We start from the raw sequence: 21437 nt of genomic DNA on the forward strand, positions 1-21437 counted from the left end.
GGCTCATTTAAACAGAAATAACCTCCTAATAGTCATAGAATCTTAATCAAAATCACACCATCAGATTCAGAATATCAGAGATTTCAAGCTCAGACTGTAGAGGTTTAAGCTCAAATTCAGATTCAATTCGATCAAAACCAGCATTTGTCACAAAATTTAATATTCTAGGCTTAGGTAAAAGTCTCGCGCCTAAGATTGGTCCAAAGCCCCAATTTCTGGACCAATTAAAAAATAATTACCAAAATATTATTTTTTTTTCCAAATTGATGAAATTTACTACTACTGATAAACTTTTACTTTTGATATTTTTTTAGATAGAGATTCATTTTTTAAAAGATATTTTGTGGGGATGCTAAGGAGGATTTCTATACCAGATCTAAGTTATTATCAAATGGTAATACCCTTGGTTATTTTCACCGCATGATGCATCGTAATTGAACAAACACAAATATTTTTTGAATAAAATATGACTATTGTTCGTTTGTCTATTCTTAGACAATTTTCTTTAGTGTTAATGAGACGGTTTTACCATGTGTAAAGAGATGGTTACAGCTTTAAAAATTAACAGAAAAATGTTGGGTTTTTCTCATAATTTTAAGAGAATGTTCTTCTTATTTAAATTATTCTTCTTTTTTCTTATTTTCTCTTATTTTAGGTTGGGCTTTGTTTCTCTTACATTTATTGGGTATCATACCAAGCAATTTAGTCATAATATTTCTTTCTTTTCTAATATTCCAATTTTTTCTCATCAGTAATTTTCCTATCTTCTTTGATGTCCTAATTTTTCACCTCCACACCCCTCAAAGGTGTAATGGTTTAAACTTTATTCTGAGGTGATATTTTATTCCAACTGTCGTCACAAAAACCTAAAAAAAACAATTCCATCCCTGTGTCCTGTTCTTACAAAATTAATAACAATTAAATATTAGTAAGTGATAAAGTAGAAGAAGCATTTCACTACCACCCCCCTCCAAAAAAAGCAAATTTCAGTCTTCTGGACCGATCTTAGGTCCATTCACACATAAAAACTGAGATTTTCCAATATTTTTCTTTTGATCACTTGTCTTAGGGCAACATCTCAATTTTGTCAGTGTTGTCAGGTTGAACAGTGAAAAGGCACGAGCAAAACTAATCAGTTAAGTTTGACAATGATTTTCGTCCACAAAATCCAAACATTTACAATCTGTTGCTTCCTAAGACAACTAAACTTTCAAAGGAGAGCTACACATTCATAAGTTTCTTGGTACCACTTTTTTTAGCTGATTTTTGACACATGCTCCTTTTTTTATTTGGTGCCTAAAAACAAGAAATGTACGACTGCATATAGAGGTCATTTTTACTAAGGTTTGAATTCCAGATTTTAATTCTTCTTTTTTTAAATATATAAATGGTTGTCTAAGTGACGAATGTGAATCTGACAAACTCAGACAACAAGAATTTACTTTCACTGTCCATGGTATATGAAGCGAAATATTTCCAGCCAATCATTTAACACTAAAAACATTTAAGTTCGCCACTAAAAAAGGAAATAAAATTTTAATTCTAAAAAAGTACTCTTTTGTCATTTATCCTTCCTACAGAGAATTAGAACTATTCTATTTCGATCTTGTGGTTGACTTTGGGAAGGGCCTACAATGATGATTGAAGAAACGCCAGATTCAACAAAATTTAATATAAAGCAAACCGCTGCCAAATTATGGCGGTAGATTTTTTTTCAGCGTAAATGTGAAAATTTACACCTTGTAGTAAAAACAAGAATTTTCCTGCGCTAAAATAAGAGGTTGTAATTGGAATTATAACCTCACATTAGTTTTCACTTGGCATGTCTTGTGCTATCTAGCTTTTACTTTTATGATTTTGGCAAGATGGTAGCAGAGTATATTGACGCTCTGATTGGCAATACGAGGTTTGGGATTCAATTCTCGCAGCCATAAGGTTGGGGGCCAAGTCTGCTACCCGATCCTGTAAGAACGACCAAGCAACCAAACAATCGATTTGACGTTATATGCGCGATCAGCGAGAGATTAAGTGCAGTAAGTAGGTTTCATTAAATGAAAACAGATTTTATGCATTGTTTGGTAAGCATGCGCTGATTAATCATACAGACTGGTTTGGAACCCCCAGAAAGAGGTACTTTTATGAAGAAGGAGGGGCCAAAGTGACCAGGAGTTTTGAGAGAAGGGGGCAAATAGTTTCTTCTTATGTCCCCCAAAACATTAAATATTAAGGTTTTTTATGGCTTTGTTTTTTATCGCTATTTACCATATTTATTTTTTATGGCATCCGTCTGAAAGCCTTTTTGGCTAGTCTTCTTTAATTCCAGGCAGTTCCAAATTTATGATGAAACTGTAATTGAATTGTCTTACAAAACGGATTAAAAAATTGTAATCTTCTCTTCTATTTCGAGCATTTGATCAATTATGAGAGAGGAAACCTTGAAAAGGTCCATCAATAGTTCTGTCAGAAATGCCCAACTAATAAGAAGGTCCCAAGAGGGTTCCGTGATAACTGCATGATAGATCATTGTTTCCTCTCTCAATTGCATCTGTTCTACAGCAAGGCTACACATATGTGTTGGGCGAAGTGGCCAGATAGGGCGCATTTGCGCAAATTCGGCGCTTTTTTGAGACGTTTGTGCATTGAATTTTTCAAATTGGTGCATTTTTTGAGAGGGAAAATTGTTTTTTTAAGACCAGAGGGGAATCGGCACATTTTCACTAGAAAAATGGATCTTTCGGCGCATAATCACTTTTAGGCGGCGTAACTTTAGATCGTGCAACACTGGTGTTGGATGTACTTCAAACTTGCGTTATCTTCCAAAGGAGAGTGAAAGATGGTGATCCTGAATAAAAGGGAGGAGGAGCTTGCAGCATCCTCGGTCAGACGGAGCACAGGGAGGGCATTTGCCCCTCTCAAAAATTTCGATATTTTTGGGTGGCTCCTACAAACTCTTATAGAAAAAAAATACTAGATATCCCCCTCCAAAAAAATCCTATTTTCGATTTTATCCTCGGCTTTAAACTATTAGCACTCACATTAGCTTTGCCCAGACTCGACGTGCCACTCCAAACAACCTTTTCAGCATATTAATTAAGACGTTAAGTCATCCCCCATCCACAAAGTTCGAATGTGTGTGTGTCATCCTGTCCAATGGTCTTAAAAAAACAAATTTTTGTTTGAGTAAAAACGATATTAGATATAAATCGGACTGAAGAAATCCCAAGCAAGAATAATGGACCTTCAATGTGTGTCTGTCTTTAGCTTTAAGTAAAAAATCTGGTGTGTTGGTTCAGCATATTCAATGACTTAACATTTGAACAAAAATAGATGGTTGAAAATTTTATTTTCTTCAATACGCGTAGGGGAGTCCTTGCCGCGAGATAGGTAAATGGATTGGTGGCCCCCCTCTTTCTAAGAAGATTTTTGTTCACTTTAGGCTCTAATATCGTTTCTAATATTATTCAAGAGACATCTCTGCCCAGGGAAGTTTAAAATAGTTCACACATTATATTTTGTTTAAATATGTTATACAATTTATGCTACTTTTTGTAACTAAATAAATCTTATAGAATTGAAAATAACTGTGATTGCCCAAAAAATATTGTAACCTATAAAAAAATATATAGTAACCTATAATTTATCTGTTACTGATTTAAAATTAGTAAATTCATCCACTGATTTGACTAATTAAAGCGGGTCTCAATTTTGATCCTTGGTGAAACTAACAGGCACGTACGCCAATTTTTTTTTCGAGATGAGGGACAAAAAATTAAATAAATTTAGGAGGCATAATAATAGTTTTTGAAATTCCAATAAGAAGCGCCAAAAAAATCATGAAAATTTAAGATTTCGGGGGAGGGGCCATGCCACACGACCCCCTCCCTATGTGCATCCCTGCCAGAGAGCATCATTAGCTAGGAAATAAGTTTCAGTTAAGCCCTAAGTTTCAGTCAGTCATTAGCTAGCAAATAAGTTCAGTGAATACCAAGCTACTCAGGTACATCTGTCCCTGTGACAAAGAACAAGCCTCATGTCGTCAGAGACTGATTTTAGAAACGCCCGTGAATTTCTCCCGATTTTTAAGCGTAGAGAAAGTTCTCATTGCTCGTACAACTCACTTGACTGCTTACTTTAGCAATAAGATCTTCATGTGGTTATGGAATACAACCCAAATTCAATGCCCAACTTGCTGTTGAAGTTGCACTGCTAGATACACATGTGATATGTATTTTTACAATATACAGATACACATGTGATGTTTTTTCTCTGCAATGGTTTCTTTATCTTGCAAACGAAATGCATCAATCACTGTTTCTACTATAAAGAAGTCAACGCTGGACAGACCTACTTGACGGTAATAAAGCCATAGTTAATCAGATCAGGTCTAGACCCTGGTTCAACCTCATATTCAGGATAACCAGTTTTATAATCAACACGGTCAAAGCCAAGCCGAACCTACGACATATATTCCGGTTGTTGATTAAGTTTGGTCATACCTAATGCAGCGGTTGTATGCCTGCATTCCCCCTACCTAGTGCAGGAATATCAGCTGATGAAAGGAAGGAAACCCCTTCCGATATCAATAGATTAGTTAACAAAGTCTGTAAACCATATTTTGTTAGCCTGCTCACATGCCCAATATTATTAACCTTAAACCTAACCAATCCTACCCCTCCAGGTGTACGTTTGAAATTTGCACTGAAAATCAATTCTTTAAAAAGCTACAAAGAAAAAAAATATTACTGACCAGACGGCACTGAGGAGATAACAACCCTTTCACTCAATTATTGAAGGCAAACGAATTACTGAATAAATCTCGGCTTTCCCTAATGTAGAGAAGAGTGCCAACGAACAGACCAGAAATGGCAAGAAAACGATTTGAATAGCAAGTGCATTTCCTACTCAACTAATAATAATGAGCCTACTTTGAACCTTAAGGTCACTAGCCGTCGAAGTTCACAACACGAGAACACTTCAATCATGACCAGATAAATTAATATTAATGAGGAAAATCAAAGTTACCATCTTTAACAAATCTGTTCCTATCAGTGACCTAAATCCTACTTCAAAATCATTTGTCATTAACATGCTCAAAGAGCGTGAATACTATTGAAACTTTAACCTGTGAAACTTTAACGTGAACAATATGAAACTTTAACCTGTTGCCTAAGCCCCTGTTCTCTGAAAAACTGTTGAAGGCTTGTCCATCCCCCCATGAAAGTTTAAGTAGGGCCCTTGGTTCACCTTATGCAAAATTTTTCTTTCCCTTATAAAGATATAATTATTTGGGTGAATATACAGTAAGCATCCAAAAGTGACATTGCGTCGTCCGGAATAGCCGCAACGTTGCTGCCTGGTGGAAGAACTGCTCATTCCGCTTTGAAATTGCCTCTGAATTTGCATTCTACGGAAACTCCCATGTGCAATATTTCCTAATCATCTGGGATGGGTAAAGTATTGCAGCAATGCAAACTTATTATTTGGGACGAGTGCACAATGGCACACAAAAAATCGCTCGAGGCTCTGGATCGATGTTTGAAAGATTTGCGAGGGAATTCAAAACCCTTTGACAGCACATTAATACTGCTTGCGGGAGATTTCAGGCAAACATTACCTATAATACCTAGGTCAACCCCTGCAGACGAAATGAATGCTTGCCTGAAAAATTCTAATTTATGGGCACACGTAAAGACATTAAAATTAACTACAAATATGCGAGTCCGATTGCAAAACGATGACTCTGGTCAAACGTTTTCAGATCAATTCCTGGCAATTGGAAACGGAAAGCTCCCAGTAGACTCAATTTCAGGACGTATACAACTACCTGCTGAATTCTGTAATTTAGTGACGTCCAAAAATGAATTGACTGAAAAAGTATTTTCGAATATTCTAAACAATTATAAAAATAACAAATGGCTAGGTGAAAGAGCGATTCTCGCACCCAAAAATATAGACGTCCACGAAATCAACAATATTGTTTTGACCAAGATTCGAGACCAGGCAGTCCTTTACAAGTCAGTCGACACAGTTTTGGGACCAAATGAGGCGTTTAATTATCCATCTGAATTTTTAAATTCCGTGGATCTTTCAGGGTTTCCACCACACGTGCTACAACTAAAAATAGGCGTACCAATAATATTGTTACGTAACATAAACCCACCAAAGCTTTGCAATGGCACGCGACTTGCCGTAAAAAAAAACAATGGAAAACGTAATAGAGGCCACAATCTTGACAGGGCCTTCTGAGGGTGAGGCTGTTTTTATTCCTCGCATTCCCATGATTCCAACGGATCTGCCTTTTCAATTTAAAAGATTGCAATTCCCAATTCGATTAGCATTTGCAATCACCATCAACAAAGCTCAAGGTCAATCATTAGAAAAATGTGGTATAGATCTTAATACTGATTGTTTTCCCCATGGACAATTGTACGTTGCATGTTCGAGGGTCGGTAAACCTGACAATCTATTTATATGCAGCGACAATTGGACAGCGAAGAATGTTGTATATTCGCAAGTTTTACGCAGTTAATTTGTATTGTATCTATCTATCTATCTATAAACCTGACAATCTATTTATATGCAGCGACAATTAGACAGCGAAGAATGTTGTATATTCGCAAGTTTTACGCAGTTAATTTGTATTGTATCTATTTATCTATATATCTACTAGCTGTTGGGGTGGCGCTTCGCGCCACCCCAACACCTAGTTGGTGGGGGCGCTTCCCACCCCCCCAAGCCCCCCCGCGCGCGTAAGTCGTTACGCGCCATGTTAGTTACGCGCCATTGTAGTTGTGTCCCTATGTCCCACCTGTGAATATAGATATATATATATATATATATATATATATATATATATATATATATATATATATATATATATATATATATATATATATATATATATATATATATATATATATATATGTTTTTAACTACGTAAAACTTGCGAATATACAACATTCTTTGCTGTCCCATTGTCTGTGCATATAAATAGATTGTCAGGTTTACCGACTCTTGAACATGCAACATATAATGGTCCATGGGAAAACAATCCGTATTCAGATCTATACCTCATGATTCTAATGATTTCCTTGAGCTTTGTTGATGGTGATTGCTAATCGACGATTCCCTGTGTCGCCGTCGTCATTTATATATCCCCGTGTGCCCCCCGGTGTCCCGGTCGTCATTTATATTCCATGTGTTCCGGTCGTCATTTATGTCCCGGTGTCCCAGTCTGTGAATTCTCTTTGAGGGTCCCGGGCGTCATTGATATTCCTTGTGTCCCGGTGTCCCGGTCGTCATTCGTGTCCCGGTGTCCCAGTCTGTATATACATTCGTTTTTGAATAGGTATTTTTTTTAGGTTTTAGTTTTCTGCCTTTTTTTAGTTTTTTTTAGTTATACCTCATTATTCTAATGATTGCCCTTGAGCTTTGTTGATGGTGATTGTTAATCGAACATTCTCTGTGTCCCCAACGTCATTTATATATCCCCCTGTGCCCCCCGGCGCCCCCGTTGTAGTTGTGTCCCTGTGTCCCGGTCGTCATTTATATTCCCTGTGTCCCGGTCGTCATTTGTATTCCGGTGTCCCAGTCTGTATATACATTCGTTTTTGAAATGGTAAATGATGAAATAAATTTTTGTATTTTTCCCCTTTTTTTCTTTTTAGTTTTTTTGGTTTTTACATTTTTTTAGTTTTTTTAGTTTTTTTTCTTTTTAGTTTTTTTTTAATTTTTATTTTTTTAGTTTTGTTTTTCTCCTTTATTTTTCTTTTTGTTTCCTTTTTTTAGTTTTTTTTATTTTTTAGTTTTTTTAGTTTTTTAGCTTTTTTAGTTTTTTTAATAGTTTTTAGTTTGTTTTTTTCTTTTTAGTTTTTTTGTAGTTTTTACCTTTTTTTTTAGTTTTTTTTTTACTTATGTCCTGGTCGTCATTTATACTCCCTGTGTCCCGGTCGTCATTTGTGATGGTTTGTTGACGGTGTTTTGTTGATGGTGATTGCTAATTGAACATTCTTTGTGTCCCGGTCGCTTTCTCTTTGAGTGTCCCGGTCGTCATTTATATTCCCTATGTGCCGGTGTCCTGGTCGTCATTTGTGTCCCAATGTAATTTCGTCAGTCGAAAACATGACGTCAGTCGACACAGAAACATGACGTCACCTGATCCACAGATCCACAGACAGACAGACAACTTATTTTTATATATATAGATATAAAAACGAGTTGTGTGTATGCATGTTTGTTTGTTTGTAAAAAGAGCGTTTGCATATGACGTCATTATAAGTACATAAGGCTTTGTATATGCACAGACAATGGGAAAGCCAAGAATGTTGTATATTCGCAAGTTTTACGTAGTTCAAAACACATATATAAATCTATCTATATTCATAGGTGGTACACAGGGACACAACTACAATGGCGCGTAACGACTTACGCGCGCGGGGGGGGGCTTGGGGGGGGGGGGTCGAAGTGCCACCCCAACAGCTAGTATATATATATATATATATATACTTTTGTAACAGAAGATTTACCATAGCCTACCTGCTGCAAGCCCTGACAAACTAAATTTGCATTTTTCATAAAAACGACCTTTCGAAACTATTTTTCGATTTTGAATGTTCTGCTTCTGCTGACAAATTATTATTTTTTTTTTTAATTAGGACTAATTTTCGAAGAACATTTCAAGTCTTACAAGAAGAGGAGGAGTGATTGCATAAATTTGATGGCAATTCCCTGTGTCACTCCCTGAAATAATTCATCCTGAATCATTTCATCGTGAAATGACCTAACCTGACTGAAATTGCTAGCTACCGCTGTAACCCGGAAACAGCTCTTACAGCGTTATAAAATTATGCAGTTTTTCGTTAAAAAAATTGGTTCTATTTTTAAAATTCTTTTTGTTAATTACGAAAAGTTAAAAAAAAATTAATTTCCTTTCAAATGAGTCATTAAACAGGTCTCTATGACGTTCCAGTGCCCTGCTAGACTGAGAAGAAAAAAACGGAAAAAAAAGATGCCTTTGATGTAGAATATCGTAGTTCAAGCAACTTTTCTTGTTTTTCAAGCCAGTATATGTTCCTAGTTATTCAAGCCAAGGGACGGTAAGTTTCTTTGCAACCCAGATGAGGGTCTAGTGCCGTCAAACGAGGGTCGAGTGCGTCCTTTACAAAATAACCTATGATTATGACATCACTGATCACCCTTGCACATGAAAAATGCAGTTTTTCGTGAGAGATTGAATATGATTTTAAAATTCATTTATTTAATTGCAACACGTTTTAGCCACAAAAATTTCCTTCAAAAGGAACCATTAAAGAGCTCTATATAATGTTCCATTCCCAAGCTATCTGAGGAAAAAGACAAAAAAAAAAAAAAATACTGTATATGCAGAATATCGTGGTTGTAGCCACTTTTCTTGATTTTCAAGCCAAAATATTTTCCTTTTTGTTCAAGCCAAGAGACTGTATTTTTCCTATGTAGGAGTTACCGTCAAGGCGGTTTTAATAACGTACTTCTTGTTTTGATCTGACTCGTCTCTTACTAGGCTTGACGTCATCGTCTCTTACCAGGTTGCTAGCTACAGCTGAAATCCGGAAAGATATTTGGATTACTCGGCTCTGATACTTTTCTCGTTTTTTCTTTTATTTTGTTCACTTGAGACCATATCTTTTCAACGTAATCTACTATCCATAAAATGACGCATCGAGTTCATTAAATCAAACAAAGTAAAACTAATTTTTAAATTTTTAAGTATTTTCTAGTTTGAATTGAAAAATTAAACTTATTGCTCAATCACCATAAATGTTTATGTAGCTTACACAATAACTTTAGCGATTCTTAACTGAGAACTAACATAAAATTTATTTGACATTTCCTTTTTTGCTGTGGAAAAATAGCACAGCGTTATAGAGACGCGCACTTTAGGTGTTAAGCCAGAAAATATTTGGTTCCAAAAGACACTTATAACTTTGAACTGGCAGATGAAATAAAATAATTTTGTTAAAAATTTTTAGGAATTGTTCTCGTTTAATTCACAAGTCAGATTTTTTGTTAAAAACTTTACATCTACATGCTTTTATAATGTTAAAAATACTATTTTGATCTTCGTAAGCAAGACGAATGCATATGGTGTAAGATTTGTTACTCCCGTGTTATACTAAAAAATTATTTTTGTTAATTACGAAAGGTTTCTATATACAGCAGTTTCCTATAAAATGAGCCATTAAACTCTCTGTTATGACGATTATCTACCCATGATTATGACGCCATTCATCAATCATGAACATGAAAATGCAGTTTTTGCGTAAAAAATGAATTTACATTGAAAATTATTTTTGTTAATTACAAAAGGGATCTAAATACTTCTTTAAAATGAGTCATTAAACAGTTCTTCCAGTGCCCCGCTTGCTGTAGAGAAAATCAAGGAAAAATAAAACAAAAAACTTTTATTGTTTTTCAAGCCAACATATTTTCTGTTCTTCAAGCCAAGGGATATTTGGTCTCCTGTATAGGGGTATTGGACAAGTCAGTCCTAATAATGTGCTTCGTTTATGATCTGATTGTGGTTTTAGAAGTTAAGGGCTATTTCATTTTCTACTATAGGGCGTAATCGTCTCTTAAAAGGTTGCGAGCTACCACTGCGACCCGGATGACTCATGATGAATGAGACCCATCCCTGAAATAGAATTTTTATATCATGAAACTTGTTCAAGTTTATCAGAGATAAGCATTTTGGAGGGATGGACTTCCAATGTTTCAATGCCGAATTATTGCCATATCTATTCACTATTTTTCACCTATTCAAACCACTATCTGACTATAATTATTGCTATGAAGTCTGCTCAGCCATCTGATATTTTAAAAAACAAGTGTTGAATCTACGCTTTTCAAAAAAAAGCCAGTACAATGATCACAAGTACATAAGTCAAGTATAAGCCAATAAAAAATTCAAGATACATGAACCTATGTACTGTATTGGTGCAATAGATACAGAAATAGTTACATTTAAACTAGCTTATTATGTTTTTTTTTTTTCAAAAGCGAACATCTTTTCCAGTTTTCAGTACACCTTATCTAAACGCACAAAAATGCTCTTTTGTGATAAATTACGAAAAAAATGGATAAATTACGAGACAAATTGTGAAGTTTCAAGATAATCCATGAAAACCTTGAGATACTGAAAGAGGGTTTGAACACAGGGGCGTAAATTGATGAAATTTCAGGCATATTTTATCCTGTTTTTTTGTGTGTTTGAAGTCCAGTGGCGTCATTTGGGGGAGGGGAGGTCCATTCCATCCCAAAAATTTGGACACAAAAAATATTATATAGCCTATGTTCCTTGACTCTCCGGATGCGGACCCCTCTTGCCCCCCCCCCCCCCCCATAAAAATACTGGGACTATGCCACTGACAAAGTCTGTTCTTGGTACCTATAGCAAAGGGTGGCGGACGTTTATCCCCCCCTTCCCAGAAAATACCCCCACAGAAAAACCCACAAAAGTGAATGTGCCAGTAGACTTTGCAAATTTGAGAATTTTATTCGAGTTTTTTTTTATTTCTGTAGGGGGAAGAAATTTTGGTCTTGTGTATTATACGCCACTCACTCAAGTTTACGCTGTGTGTAAAACTCGAGAACAAACTGGTTTTTTCGTTAATTTCATCTTTACTTTAGAAACAAATTTGGGATACAGATTTGCATATTAGGGAGGGGTAAAGTATAGCTGATCTGCATGCAAAATGTATCACTTACAATTAATCTGCATATAATGAAGTAAGAATTGATTTCTGACTTTAAACTGTCCAAATACTTTGCCCCCCCCCCGTCATGATCAAATATATAGTTCAAATTATATTTTGTCTCTTGTCTTTGTCTTGTCTAGTGCTAAGCTGAAAGAAACTAACGAAGAAACCGGTTTGTTATCGATTTCTACACAACATAAACTTGAATGAGTGGCGCATAATACACAAGTACCAAAATTCCTTTCCCCTAAAGAAATTAAACAAGAGCTAAGAGCTCATATGGCACTTGTGACGAGGTCGGAAGAGCCAAGAGCTCATATGGCATGAGCTCTAGCAAAATTCTAAGAATCAATAGATTGCTTTAAAAGGAAGATCAGAGGCTTAATGCCGGCCGGGATTTAAAATAAGAGCTCTGAGTCACGAGGTCCTTCTAAATATTAAAATTCATTAAGATCCGATCACCCACTCGTAAGTCAAAAATACCTCAATTTTTCTAATTTTTCCTCTCCTTTCAGCCCCCCAGATGGTCGAATCGGGGAAAACGACTTTATCAAGTCAATTTGTGCAGCTCCCTGACATGCCTACCAATTTTCATCGTCCTAGCACGTCCAGAAGCACCAAACTCGCCAAAGCACTGAACCCCACCACCTAACTCCACCAAAGAGAGCGGATCCAGTCCGGCTACGTCAATCACGTATCTACGACATTTATAAGCGTTTTCCAAGATTTCCGTTTTCTCCCTCCAACTCCCCCCAATGTCAAAATATTTGGTAAGCATTTGAAATAAGAGCTCTGAGACAGGAGTTCGTTCTAAATATCAAATTTCATTAAGATCCGGTCACCCGTTCTGAAGTTAAAAATACCTCAATTTTTCTGATTTTTTCCAAATTAACAACCCCCAGTTCCCTCAAAGAGAACGGATCCGTACCAATTATGTCAATCTCGTATCTATAACTTGTGCTTATTCTTCCCTTCAAGTTTCATCCCGATCTCTCCACTCTAAGGGCTTTCCAAGATTTCCGGTTTCCAAGATCTCTGTTTCCCCCTCCAACCATCTATGTCCCCAGATCCGATTCGAATTGAAAATGGAGCGTCTGAGCCATAAGATTCTTCTATATATCAAATTTCATTAAGATCTGATCACCCATTGGTAAGACACCTCGATTTTCACGTTATCCAAGAATTCCGGTTTTCCCTCAAACTCCCTTCAATGTCACCGGATCTGGTCGAGATTTAAAATGAGAGTTCTAAAGCACAAGATCCTTCTAGATCTCAAATTTCATTAAGATCTGATTACCCGTTCGTAAGTTACAAATACCTCATTTTTTTTCTAATTTTTCCGAATTACTCCCCCCCCCCAACTCCACCAAAGAGAGTGGATCTGGTCCGGTTATGTCAGTCATCTATCTTGGACTTGGGCTTATTCTTTCCACCAAGTTTCATCCTGATCTCTCCGCTTTAAGTGTTTTCCAAGATCCCCCCCCCCCCTAATGACACTGGATCCAGTCGGGATTTAAAATAAGAGATCTGAGTTTCGAGGTCCTTCTAAATATGAAATTTCATAAGATACGATCACTCTTTCGTAAGTCAAAAACACCTCATTTTTTCTAATTTTTTAGAATTAACACTCCCCCCAACTACCCCAAGGAGATCAGATCCGTCCCGGTATGTCAATCCCGTATCTAGGACTTCAGCTTATTTTTCACACCAAGCTTCATCCCGATCCCTCAACTCTAAGCGTTTTCTGAGATTTTAGGTTCCCCCGTCAATTCCCCCCAATGTCACCGGATCCAGTCGGGATTTAAAATAAGAGCTCTGAGACACGATATTCTTCCAAACTTCAAATTTCATTAAGATCTGATTACTCCTTCGTAAGTTAAAAATACCTTATTTTTTCTAATTTTCGGAATCACCCCCCCCCCCCAACTCCCCCAAACAGAGCAGATCCGTTTCAGTTACGTCAATCACGTATCTAGACTTCTTCTTATTTTTTCCCACCAAGTTTCATCCCGATCCCCCCATCCTTAGCGTTTTCCAAGAGTTTAGGTTCCCCATCCCCAACTCCCCCCAATATCACCAGATCTGGTCAGGGTTTAAAATAAGAGCTCTGAGACACGATATCCTTCCAAACATCAAATTTCATTAAGATCCCATCACCCGTTCGTAAGTTAAAAATACTCCATTTTTTCTATTTTTCCGAATTAACCGACCCCCCACCCCCCAGATGGTCAAATCGCAAAAAAGACTATTTCTAATTTAATCTGGTCCGGTCCCTGATACACCTGCCAAGTTTCATCGTCCTAGCTTACCTGGAAGTACCTAAAGTAGCAAAACCGGGACAGACAGACCGACAGAATTTGCGATCGCTAAATGGCACTTGGTTAATACCAAGTGCCACAAAAAAAAAAAAAAATCAAATAAAATTCTCAAATTTGGAAAGCCTTATTTTCCATGGGGGGGGGGTAATCACCAGGAGGGGGGGGTAAACGCCTAGAACCATAACAAAGGATGCTGACTTGGCGGTATTAAACCATTTCTATAGGAGCTGAGATACAGAAAATAGATAGTTGTGTCAATGTAGTGATCCCATCAGAACGTGGTATTATGACCTAAATAGACAGTTGATGATAAAATAGAGATCTGGAGCGGTAAGAGTTTCTATCATAGCAATGTCCAATATTACCTTGTCTTCTCACTAATTTTCACCTATTTAAACCACAACCTGACTTTAATTGTTGAAATGAAGCCTGCTCAGCCATCCGATATTTCCTGCTCAGAAGAATCTGCAAAAAAAAAAAAATCTCAATGAAAGTGTGCTCATTACAAAGCAATTTTTTTGAAAAAGAGAAAAGCGAAGAAATTCTTAATAGAATTACGAAAAATTCTCAAAGCTTGAATAAATTCTTACCACCTGTAGCTAATTTCTTGTGAAAACTTTATAGTTTAGAAAAGAAAGTTCTTAGGCTTGACTGGCCAGCCATGACAGAAAAAAAAACAAGAAAAAAGAGAGGTAAAAGTCAATGAAAAGACAAGAAACGAGAATGTGGCCAATAGAGAGAAGGGACTAAAACAACACAGATATTTTGCCTGTAGGCAAACTAGGCATCCTCAGCACAAGAAAAACAAAGATAAAAAGAAAAAAAATAAACTAAAAATAAATAAAACCGCCACCAAGATTAATAAATACAATTGTCGCAACTGAACATTAAAGTTGCTTTGACGTTCTCATTGAAGTAACTCCAATAGCTTCTTTCCTGTGGATCAGCCCTTTCTCTGATCCCATGGATCAGATTTTTCATGGGGAAGGGTGAATATTTGAAAAACGTGTCTGCTTGTCAGATAAATGACCATGACTGGCCATGGCAGATAAAATGAAAATGACCATTTTTTAAGTTTTTTACTATTTTAAAAGTAGAGTTGAGAGAAAGAGTCAAACTTAAGCGTAAAGAGCGAGGCGTTGAGGAGGGAACAGTCCCTTTCATATACAGAGTAATTTCTGTTCGTTGTAAGATTTAATGTCGCTCCTTACTCTCAGTTAAAAAACACTTATTTTTTTTTATTTAATTTGTTGCCAGAAGACAGATCACGGATGCATGTTTATTTGTTTTTTTTTTCCCCAAGGGTGATCGTTTTGACCAAGTGGTCCAACAATGTCAGGTGAGGGCTCTTTCTAACAGAAAATAAAAGTTCTAATACCCTTTTTAAGTAATCCAAAAAATGGGAGGGCACCTAGGCCCCCCTCCTACGCTCATTTTTCCCAAAGTCACCGTATCAAAATTCTGAGATAGCCATTTTGCTCAGCATATCCGAAAAACTTAATAATTATGTCTTTCGGGACGACTTAATCCCCAACAGTCCCTGAGGGAGGGATTGTAGGTTAAAAACTTTGACCATTGTTTACATATAGTAAGGGTTATTGGGAAGTATATAGACCTTTTCATATGGCCTTTTTCGTGTTGAGGAGGGAGGGGGTGGGTTGGGGGAGGGGATTACGTGAGAGGATCTTTCCATGGAGGAATTTATTATGGGGGAAGATAATTTCCATGAAGGGGCTGCAGGATTTTCTAGCATTATTAAACAAAAACAATGAGAAAATAAACAAATAAAAAAATTTCAGCTGGAAGTAAAGAGCAGCATTAAAACCTAAAAAGAACAGAAATTATTACGCAAATAAGGGAGGTCATCTCCTCCACAATACCTCACTCTTTACACTAAAGTTTTTTTTAGGAATGTCAACTATTCATTCTACGGCTTTTGTGATTCAGGGTAATTCTTAAAGAATTGGGACAACATTCAAACTTTAGTGAAAAGAGCAAGGTATTGACGAGGGGAAGAACCCCCTCATATACCTAATAAAAATATACAAATATAGAAATTCATTATGTAAGTTAATTCGTAAGTTACATCAATTTATTACTAACAAAAACGCTCATAAAAAAATAAAAAGTTATATTTGCCTTTTTAAGTAACCAAAATAGGAGGGCAACTAGGCCTCCTCCTACAGCCTTTTTTTGTCAAAAATCGTCCGATCAAACCTATGAGAAAGCCATTTAGCAAAACAAAGTAACAAGCAAATTTCGTTTCAATTATTCATGAGCAGTGAGCCAAAATCTAAACATGCATCAATTCAAAAATGTTCAGATATTAAATAAAAAAACAAGTTTTTTTAAGTGCAAGTAAGGAGCGATATTAAAACTTGAAACGAACAGAAATTATTCCGTTATATGAAAGGGGTTGTCCTCTCCTAGACATCTCGCTCTTTACGCTAAAGTTTTTTATTGATTTAAAAAGTAGAGTTATGAGAAAGAGTCAAAATTTAGAGTAAAGAGCCAGGCATTGAGGAGGGGACAACACCTTTCATATACGGAATAATCTCTGTTCGTTTTAAGTTTAAAATCACTCCTTACTTGATGTAAAAAAAAGTTTTTTTTTTATTTAATCAAACAGTTCGTGGTAACAAACTGTAGTAGGGAGCGACCTGGCTCAATAGTAAACGAAACTCTAAAAACCGAAATTTTGATACCAATACTTACATCAAAAGAAATGCATTTTCACGCTGATTCTAAATATGTAAGTTTCATCAAGTTTAGTTTTACCCATCAAAAGTTACGAGCCTGAGAAAATTTACTTTATTTTAGAGAATAGGGGAAAACATCCCCTAAAAGTCAAAGCATCTTAACGAAAATCCTACTATCAGATTCAAGTTATCAGAGAACCCTACTGTGCCGGAAATCTTGGAAAACGTTTAAAGCGGAGAAATCAGGATGACACTTGGTGGGAAGAATGAGCACAAGTTCAAGATACATGATTGACATAAACAGACCAGATCCGCTCTCTTTGGTGGAGTTGGGGGAGGGGGGAGTGATTCAGGAAAATTAGAAAAAATGAGGTATTTGTAACTTACGAACAGGTGATCAGATCTTAATGAAATTTGATACTTGGAGGGATCTTGTGCTTTAGAGCTCTCATTTTTAATCCCGAACAGATCCGGTGACATTGGGGGGAGTTGGAGGGGAAACCGGAATTCTTGGAAAAAGTGAAAATTGTGGTTTCTTTATCTTACGAATGGGTAATCGGATCTTAATGAAACTTGATATATAGAAGGATCTTATGCCTCAGATGCTCCATTTTCAATTTAAATCGGATCCGGGGACATAGGGGGCTGGAGGGGGGAAACAGAAATCTTGGAAACCGGAAAACTTAACCACCCCTTCGATAAAAACCTTATATGCCCCTGAAGTATAACTTACAACCCTCGTCCCCAGGCTCTGAGGGGTTGTGTCAACTCTGGGGGTACTGTTATATGTTCTTCGAACTATTTTGAAAAAAACATCCAACACAACTTATAAACCAAGCCCAATGGGTCAGGGTTGTGTTACGTCCCAGGGCATAAGTACAAAACCTTGGGCCAAGGAAACTACTGTACAAGAAATTAAACTGGCCCCTCTTCTAACAAAGAAGGCTAAAAAAGGGCCGAATTTTTTCGATTGGCCTAACAATTATATGAAACCTTGGGCAAAGCAATACAGAAGGGGAATAAATACAAATATTACTTCCACTCAAAATGCCACACAAAAAAGTGCCAAAACTTTTCCCCATCCACTTCAAATGAAAAGGGGTATCTTAGAAACTTGTGAGTGATACAATTCAATTGGAAGTTAAAAGTGCCTAGCATTTTTTTAAACGCCAATAGCTACTGGAGTTCCATCAGTCTCTCTCTTGGCTCCTTCTCTGCCACAATATCATTCTCAAGTCCAATGGTATCAAATCAATATTTTGAGATATCTTTGTTCACAAACTTCTATATATCTAATAAGTTTGCCTTTGGGGTTGATATCACCCCCACAGCCCCAGTGTTAACCTTTATGTTTCTCTCCTACGATAACTCGACCCCTAGGAACATCATTTTTTGTACATACTTTCTCTGTAGCTTCTTTGCTTTACTTACTAAATTTTACATGGGGGAAAATGCCTAGCACCAGGAGAAACAGTGAAATGGCCATGATTGACATGCACATATTTATTAAATATTAAACTATCTAGTCTTATGTCCTTCTTATTTTCTCAGTTTTATGAACTTCTTATTTCTCTCTCTGAGTGCACCCTAGTTTTTCAAATGGGCTGTTAGTTTCATCTTACCAGAGCTGTGACATTAATTGTGTTCAAGGGCGAATATTCAGCATTTTTATTACGAGGGGGCAAGAGGGGTCCATTTCCCAATAGTAGCCAGGGCCTAAAGCTGTCTATATTAGTCTGGAATAAATTAACTTAAATTGTGCCTACTAATCATATGACGAATCCTGTATCTGCATTTTTCGCCTGATGGTGGTGAACTAATCACCCATGGCATCTGAAAGAAAAATCCTAGTTTGTTGTGCTACTCTTTTATGACTTAGATACATCTAGATCAGTAGAGGTCAAATTTTTTATGCTATGGGAGTACCATAGGCTGACCAATCTACTGGAGAGGAACTTGTTTTGCAGCCTTCTGCTTGTTTGCTTTAGGAAAAATTTTTGATGATGACTGCAATTTCTGTTTGAAATATCTGGTAGAAAACATTAGAAATTGCATCTTTAGCAATCAGAAACTTGTATGGTGCTATCACTTTACTTTGCAGTGTATCATCAGGGATTCCAACTTCTGGAAATGGGACATCATAGAATTTCTCTAATTTACTTCAATACCCTCATATGGACTAATTCTAGAGCTGAAATGTCCAACCTCTTGACTGAGGATGCAATACATATTCTAAACTTCAGGCTTGGCTGACTTAGGTTCTTGTAAACATTGCTCAGGGCAGCTGAAGATCCACTACTCCATCAAAGTTTCCCTGGATTATCACCCAAGTATCTGACTAGCCTATACAATAACCACCTGTGTACAGATATGAAATTTCAACTTTTCATCAACTGGAACACATAGGTTCCTCACTACAATGCTAAACAAATCAAATTTGCAGAGCCCATAACAGTTGTCAACATATCAGTGAATATCCAGATTTGTCCTCTTAAGGTGGATAGTCTTGCAATTTAATACATTAAATTCTAGCTTACAGGTCTTATTTTCGTGGGTGCATGTCTTAAGGAGTTCCTAGAATGATTCAATAGGCATACCCCCCAGTGTGTTATCACAAAAAAAATAATTTAGTCATCAGTACTGGGATACACTTTTTTTTAAAGACATTACAAAAATTACTTCCAAATACACTGACTAGATGGAGGGTACTCAGACTGTGCCTTGAGTGACACCATTTCTAACTTTGGCAATCCAACAAAAGAATTAGTCTATATCCTTGCCAGATACATTAAATATCTATTTTTAGTCTCTAAGAAGCTGTGCTACTCACTCCATCACATATTAATTTATCCTACTGACTTCAAGCTTAATGTGAAATCTCTTAGTAGAATTTTTGTATTTTTTTGGCTTACAATAGTATATATGTTTATAGTTTGTAGAGAATGCAACACAATTTACATCTAGTGAAAATCAAATGCCTAAGTAAGACCTAGAGTCCAAAAGAAGGAAACTAAACAATACTTGATTTTTTTTTGTACATCTTTGGTCAGAGGCCATAAGTTCTATTTTTTTTTCTTTCTTAAAATTTTTCTTTTATTTTCTTTTCTTAAAATTTTTTACTTTTTTAAATAATCATAAATAAAAAATGAAGAGGGAAGCTCAAAATGAATGCCATAGCTATAAACATTTTCTTCCTCCTTTGTGTATGGATTTGATAGGGTTTGTTCCAGTTTCTGAGCATGATGTTGTGAAAAGAATCTGAAAAGCAGTCCTTCATCAGGATACAATGGAATTAATGCCAGAATTGTGAAGAAAAAGTCCTCAAGTTCTGGTTGAGCAGCTTAATTTTTTTGTTTGAATGAATTTTTAGTTTTGTATGCGTCTAGTTACCACAGTTAGGCTACAAATGACTTTACAGAACCTTGAAGGCCTTATAGCTAGGGAGTGCATATTCTTGGGACTTAATTTTGGCTATTATTCAATTTCTGAAAGTTTCATTTCCTTATCAAAAAGGAAATGAAAAGGAAAAAATTAGTAAGATACAGAATAAAAAGTCATCACAATGACTTTCTGAACAAACTTGATTTGATATTTCAAGTAAAGTGACAGAATTAGATGAAGAAGACTTTCACAATTTGGCTGACAGGTCAATTCATTAAGAAGCTCAAGGCTTTGGTTGCTAAACTCAACTAGTCTAAGTCTTTCAAAGTTTTAACATAAAGCAATAGTAAATTTTAATTAGAACACTAATGAGATAGCTAATATATACACAAGCCTTTAGAATCATAATTTCATCTTGAATATAAATATAGCACTAATTTGTATAAGAAATGAACCTTATCCTCACCTCCCCCCTATATGTACAAAAATATACTCTGAATAGAATATATGTGATGAAGTCTTTATTGTTTTGACACAACTGTCAGATCCATTTGTGAAGAAGAGTGACTTACATAATTGAGTGTATATATACAACTCAGGGTATATATATATTCATATTAGGGGGAGGGGCATAAATTTAATTTCTAGCAAAAATCAATGGTATACTTGGATTCAGGAGGAAATTCTAAAAGATAAGTCTATTTCTTAGCTGTCTCATTAGTGAATTAATTTGACAATTTACCATAACTGCTTACCATAGTGAAAAAATGATTGGCTAGGCTTTTTGTTATTTTTTATTCATTGATTATGGGGAACAAACTTACCTTTAGGATCAGACTTTTTCCCTTTAAATTGCATGTACCTTAAATTACTTTGGCCAGTAAAAAGGTGGATGATAAAACATCAATTTATCCTGAATACAAGAATAAGAAGAGAATGCCATCCAAACATTCCCTTCTGTTGCAAATTTACTTTACTCCCACTGCCTTAATGGTCAAATATATATACGCTGAATTGCATACATACAATAAATTTTCTATATGTAACTGTTTTCTTCTAATTGACTAGTTCATAAAAAAAAGATTATCAAAATTAAAAGGAAATATACAATTCAAGGAAATACATTTGGTCTTTAGAGTAGGAGGGATGTCTAAAGTAAACTTGTGAGAAAAACCTGACCCATAAATGAATGTTATCATTAAATTCAGGATTAAATTCTTTGATAAAATTCTAATTTAGCTACTTTTTGCTATCTGGAAAGGGGTAAGGTTAAGAAAATAGAACTTTCAGGGACATTTCAGACATAA

General features: G+C 36.0%; 1 protein-coding gene across 2 annotated transcripts in view; it reads right to left on the minus strand.

Annotated features, from left to right (window-relative positions):
• LOC136038466 (atos homolog protein A-like) overlaps positions 1-21437 on the minus strand; it is a 93740-nt gene that overhangs the window by 60744 nt on the left and 11559 nt on the right. For both annotated transcript variants that reach the window (XM_065721532.1, XM_065721531.1), the window contains exon 2: positions 14416-14515. The gene's annotated coding sequence lies outside the window, so the exon portion shown is untranslated. The remainder of the gene's footprint in view (positions 1-14415; positions 14516-21437) is intronic.

This window comes from Artemia franciscana, chromosome 18, assembly GCF_032884065.1.
Source record: "Artemia franciscana chromosome 18, ASM3288406v1, whole genome shotgun sequence".
Taxonomy (NCBI): domain Eukaryota; kingdom Metazoa; phylum Arthropoda; class Branchiopoda; order Anostraca; family Artemiidae; genus Artemia; species Artemia franciscana.